The sequence below is a fragment of the Macaca thibetana genome, chromosome 4 (assembly GCF_024542745.1).
Source record: "Macaca thibetana thibetana isolate TM-01 chromosome 4, ASM2454274v1, whole genome shotgun sequence".
NCBI lineage: Eukaryota > Metazoa > Chordata > Mammalia > Primates > Cercopithecidae > Macaca > Macaca thibetana.
The window spans coordinates 81,733,936-81,739,935 of NC_065581.1; the positions used below are offsets into that span (position 1 = coordinate 81,733,936).

A 6,000-nucleotide genomic window follows, 5' to 3' on the forward strand; every position below is an offset into this window, starting at 1 on the left:
CATTGCTAGCGCAGCAGTCTGTGATCTACCTGCAAGGCAGCAGCGAGGCTGGGGGAGGGGCGCCCGCCATTGCTGAGGCTTAAGTAGGTAAACAAAGCTGCTGGGAAGCTCGAACTGGGTGGAGCTCACAGCAGCTCAAGGAAACCTGCCTGTCTCTGTAGATTCCACCTCTGGGGACAGGGCACAGTAAACTAAACAAATGCAGCAGACACCTCTGCAGACGCAAAAGACTCTGTCTGACAGCTTTGAAGAGAGCAGTGGATCTCCAACACGGAGGTTGAGATCTGAGAAGGGACAGACTCCCTGCTCAAGTGGGTCCCTGACCCCTGAGTAGCCTAACTGGGAGACATCCCCCACTAGGGGCAGTCTGACACCCCACACCTCACAGGGAGGAGTACACCCCTGAGAGGAAGCTTCCAAAGCAAGAATCAGACAGGTACACTCGCTGTTCAGAAATATTCTATCTTCTGCAGCCTCTGCTGCTGATACCCAGGCAAACAGGGTCTGGAGTGGACCTCAAGCAATCTCCAACAGACCTACAGCTGAGGGTCCTGACTGTTAGAAGGAAAACTATCAAACAGGAAGGACACCTACACCAAAACCCCATCAGTACATCACCATCATCAAAGACCAGAGGCAGATAAAACCACAAAGATGGGGAAAAAGCAGGGCAGAAAAGCTGGAAATTCAAAAAATAAGAGCGCATCTCCCCCGGCAAAGGAGCGCAGCTCATCGCCAGCAACAGATCAAAGCTGGACGGAGAATAACTTTGACAAGTTGAGAGAAGAAGGCTTCAGTCCATCAAACTTCTCAGAGCTAAAGGAGGAATTATGTACCCAGCGCAAAGAAACTAAAAATCTTGAAAAAAGAGTGGAAGAATTGATAGCTACAGTAATTAATGCAGAGAAGGTCATCAACGAAATGGCAGAGATGAAAACCATGACACGAGAAATACGTGACAAATGCACAAGCTTCAGTAACCAACTCAATCAACTGGAAGAAAGAGTATCAGCAATTGAGGATCAAATGGATGAAATGAAGCAAGAAGAGAAACCAAAAGAAAAAAGAAGAAAAGAAATGAACAAAGCCTGCAAGAAGTATGGGATTATGTAAAAAGACCAAATCTACATCTGATTGGGATGCCTGAAAGTGAGGGGGAAAATGGAACAAAGTTGGAAAACACTCTTCAGGATATCATCCAGGAGAACTTCCCCAACCTAGTAGGGCAGGCCAACATTCAAATCCAGGAAATACAGAGAACGCCACAAAGATACTCCTCGAGAAGAGCAACTCCAAGACACATAATTGCCAGATTCACCAAAGTTGAAATGAAGGAAAAAATCTTAAGGGCAGCCAGAGAGAAAGGTCGGGTTACCCACAAAGGGAAGCCCATCAGCCTAACAGCAGATCTCTCAGCAGAAACTCTCCAAGCCAGAAGAGAGTGGGGGCCATTATGCAACAATCTTAAAGAAAAGAAATTTCAACCCAGAATTTCATATCCAGCCAAACTAAGTTTCATAAGTGAAGGAGAAATAAAATCCTTTACAGATAAACAAATGCTTAGAGATTTTGTCACCACCAGGACTACATTACAAGAGACCCTGAAGGAAGCACTAAACATGGAAAGGAACAACCGGTACCAGCCATTGCAAAAACATGCCAAAATGTAAAGACCATTGAGGCTAGGAAGAAACTGCATCAACTAACGAGCAAAATAACCAGTTAATATCATAATGGCAGGATCAAGGTCACACATAACAATCTTAACCTTAAATGTAAATGGACTAAATGCTCCAATTAAAAGACACAGACTGGCAAACTGGATAAAGAGTCAAGACCCATCAGTCTGCTGTATTCAGGAGACCCATCTCACACGCAGAGACATACATAGGCTCAAAATAAAGGGATGGAGGAAGATTTACCAAGCAAATGGAGAACAAAAAAAAGCAGGGGTTGCAATACTAGTCTCTGATAAAACAGACTTTAAACCATCAAAGATCAAAAGAGACAAAGAAGGCCATTACATAATGGTAAAGGGATCAATTCAACAGGAAGAGCTAACTATCCTAAATATATATGCACCCAATACAGGAGCACCCAGATTCATCAAGCAAGTCCTTAGAGACTTACAAAGAGACTTAGACTCCCATACAATAATAATGGGAGACTTCAACACTCCACTGTCAACATTAGACAGATCAACGAGACAGAAAGTTAACAAGGATATCCAGGAATTGAACTCATCTCTGCAGCAAGCAGACCTAATAGACATCTATAGAACTCTCCACCCCAAATCAACAGAATATACATTCTTCTCAGCACCACATCGTACTTACTCCAAAATTGACCACGTAATTGGAAGTAAAGCACTCCTCAGCAAATGTACAAGAACAGAAATTATAACAAACTGTCTCTCAGACCACAGTGCAATCAAACTAGAACTCAGGACTAAGAAACTCAATCAAAACCGCTCAACTACATGGAAACTGAACAACCTGCTCCTGAATGACTACTGGGTACATAACGAAATGAAGGCAGAAATAAAGATGTTCTTTGAAACCAATGAGAACAAAGATACAACATACCAGAATCTCTGGGACACATTTAAAGCAGTGTGTAGAGGGAAATTTATAGCACTAAATGCCCACAAGAGAAAGCAGGAAAGATCTAAAATTGACACTCTAACATCGCAATTAAAAGAACTAGAGAAGCAAGAGCAAACACATTCGAAAGCTAGCAGAAGGCAAGAAATAACTAAGATCAGAGCAGAACTGAAGGAGATAGAGACACAAAAAACCCTCCAAAAAATCAATGAATCCAGGAGTTGGTTTTTTGAAAAGATCAACAAAATTGACAGACCACTAGCCAGACTAATAAAGAAGAAAAGAGAGAAGAATCAAATCGACGCAATAAAAAATGATAAAGGGGATATCACCACCGACCCCACAGAAATACAAACTACCATCAGAGAATACTATAAACACCTCTACGCAAATAAACTGGAAAATCTAGAAGAAATGGATAATTTCCTGGACACTTACACTCTTCTAAGACTAAACCAGGAAGAAGTTGAATCCCTGAATAGACCAATAGCAGGCTCTGAAATTGAGGCAACAATTAATAGCCTACCAACCAAAAAAAGTCCAGGACCAGATGGATTCACAGCTGAATTCTACCAGAGGTACAAGGAGGAGTTGGTACCATTCCTTCTGAAACTATTCCAATCAATAGAAAAAGAGGGAATCCTCCCTAACTCATTTTATGAGGCCAATATCATCCTGATACCAAAGCCTGGCAGAGACACAACAAAAAAAGAGAATTTTAGACCAATATCCCTGATGAACATCGATGCAAAAATCCTCAATAAAATACTGGCAAACCAGATTCAGCAGCACATCAAAAAGCTTATCCACCATGATCAAGTGGGCTTCATCCCTGGGATGCAAGGCTGGTTCAACATTCGCAAATCAATAAACATAATCCAGCATATAAATAGAACCAAAGACAAGAACCACATGATTATCTCAATAGATGCAGAAAAGGCTTTTGACAAAATTCAACAGCCCTTCATGCTAAAAACGCTCAATAAATTCGGTATTGATGGAACGTACCTCAAAATAATAAGAGCTATTTATGACAAACCCACAGCCAATATCATACTGAATGGCCAAAAACTGGAAAAATTCCCTTTGAAAACTGGCACAAGACAGGGATGCCCTCTCTCACCACTCCTATTCAACATAGTGTTGGAAGTTCTGGCTAGGGCAATTAGGCAAGAGAAAGAAATCAAGGGTATTCAGTTAGGAAAAGAAGAAGTCAAATTGTCCCTCTTTGCAGATGACATGATTGTCTATTTAGAAAACCCCATTGTCTCAGCCCAAAATCTCCTTAAGCTGATAAGGAACTTCAGGAAAGTCTCAGGATACAAAATTAATGTGCAAAAATCACAAGCATTCTTATACACCAGTAACAGACAAACAGAGAGCCAAATCAGGAATGAACTTCCATTCACAATTGCTTCAAAGAGAATCAAATACCTAGGAATCCAACTTACAAGGGATGTAAAGGACCACTTCAAGGAGAACTACAAACCACTGCTCAGTGAAATCAAAGAGGACACAAACAAATGGAAGAACATACCATGCTCATGGATAGGAAGAATCAATATCGTGAAAATGGCCATACTGCCCAAGGTAATTTATAGATTCAATGCCATCCCCATCAAGCTACCAATGAGTTTCTTCACAGAATTGGAAAAAACTACTTTAAAGTTCATATGGAACCAAAAAAGAGCCCGCATCTCCAAGACAATCCTAAGTCAAAAGAACAAAGCTGGAGGCATCACGCTACCTGACTTCAAACTATACTACAAGGCTACAGTAACCAAAACAGCATGGTACTGGTACCAAAACAGAGATATAGACCAATGGAACAGAACAGAGTCCTCAGAAATAATAACACACATCTACAGCCATCTGATCTTTGACAAACCTGAGAGAAACAAGAAATGGGGAAAGGATTCCCTATTTAATAAATGGTGCTGGGAAAATTGGCTAGCCATAAGTAGAAAGCTGAAACTGGATCCTTTCCTTACTCCTTATACGAAAATTAATTCAAGATGGATTAGAGACTTAAATGTTAGACCTAATACCATGAAAATCCTAGAGGAAAACCTAGGTAGTACCATTCAGGACATAGGCATGGGCAAAGATTTCATGTCTAAAACACCAAAAGCAACGGCAGCAAAAGCCAAAATTGACAAATGGGATCTAATTAAACTAAAGAGCTTCTGCACAGCAAAAGAAACTACCATCAGAGTGAACAGGCAACCTACAGAATGGGAGAAAATTTTTGCAATCTACTCATCTGACAAAGGGCTAATATCCAGAACCTACAAAGAACTCAAACAAATTTACAAGAAAAAAACAAACAACCCCATCAAAAAGTGGGCAAAGGATATGAACAGACATTTCTCAAAAGAAGACATTCATACAGCCAACAGACACATGAAAAAATGCTCATCATCACTGGCCATCAGAGAAATGCAAATCAAAACCACAATGAGATACCATCTCACACTGGTTAGAATGGCAATCATTAAAAAGTCAGGAAACAACAGGTGCTGGAGAGGATGTGGAGAAATAGGAACACTTTTACACTGTTGGTGGGATTGTAAACTAGTTCAACCATTATGGAAAACAGTATGGCGACTCCTCAAGGATCTAGAACTAGATGTACCATATGACCCAGCCATCCCATTACTGGGTATATACCCAAAGGATTATAAATCATGCTGCTATAAAGACACATGCACACGTATGTTTATTGCAGCACTATTCACAATAGCAAAGACTTGGAATCAACCCAAATGTCCATCAGTGACAGATTGGATTAAGAAAATGTGGCACATATACACCATGGAATACTATGCAGCCACAAAAAAGGATGAGTTTGAGTCCTTTGTAGGGACTTGGATGCAGCTGGAATCCATCATTCTTAGCAAACTATCACAAGAACAGAAAACCAAACACCGCATGTTCTCACTCATAGGTGGGAACTGAACAGTGAGATCACTCGGACTCAGGAAGGGGAGCATCACACACCGGGGCCTATCATGGGGAGGGGGGAGGGGGGAGGGATTGCATTGGGAGTTATACCTGATGTAAATGACGAGTTGATGGGTGCAGCACAGCAACATGGCACAAGTATACATATGTAACAAACCTGCACGTTATGCACATGTACCCTACAACTTAAAGTATAATAATAATAAATAAATTAAAAAAAAAAAAAGAAAACAAAACTTACTAAAACTGTAAGAATAGAGTCAAAATTGTAAAATTATTTGCTTGATGTCTTATGATATAGAAATTTTTTTAAAAATTATGTGTATTTATATATTTATTTATAAGTAGAAGAATCTCATTAGCCTTATGTAGTGGATTAAATGCTGGCCTCTCCAAAAAGATAAATGCACTTAGAATCTGTGAGTGTGACCTT

The 6,000-nt window shown here is 40.4% G+C and overlaps 1 protein-coding gene across 1 annotated transcript in view; it reads right to left on the reverse strand.

The window, feature by feature from the left end:
* Positions 1-4,435, reverse strand: part of CEP162 (centrosomal protein 162) — a 457,088-nt gene extending 452,653 nt beyond the window's left edge. Inside the window, exon 1 of the mRNA XM_050788104.1 lies at positions 4,351-4,435. The gene's annotated coding sequence lies outside the window, so the exon portion shown is untranslated. The remainder of the gene's footprint in view (positions 1-4,350) is intronic.
* Positions 4,436-6,000: the final 1,565 nt, after the last annotated feature.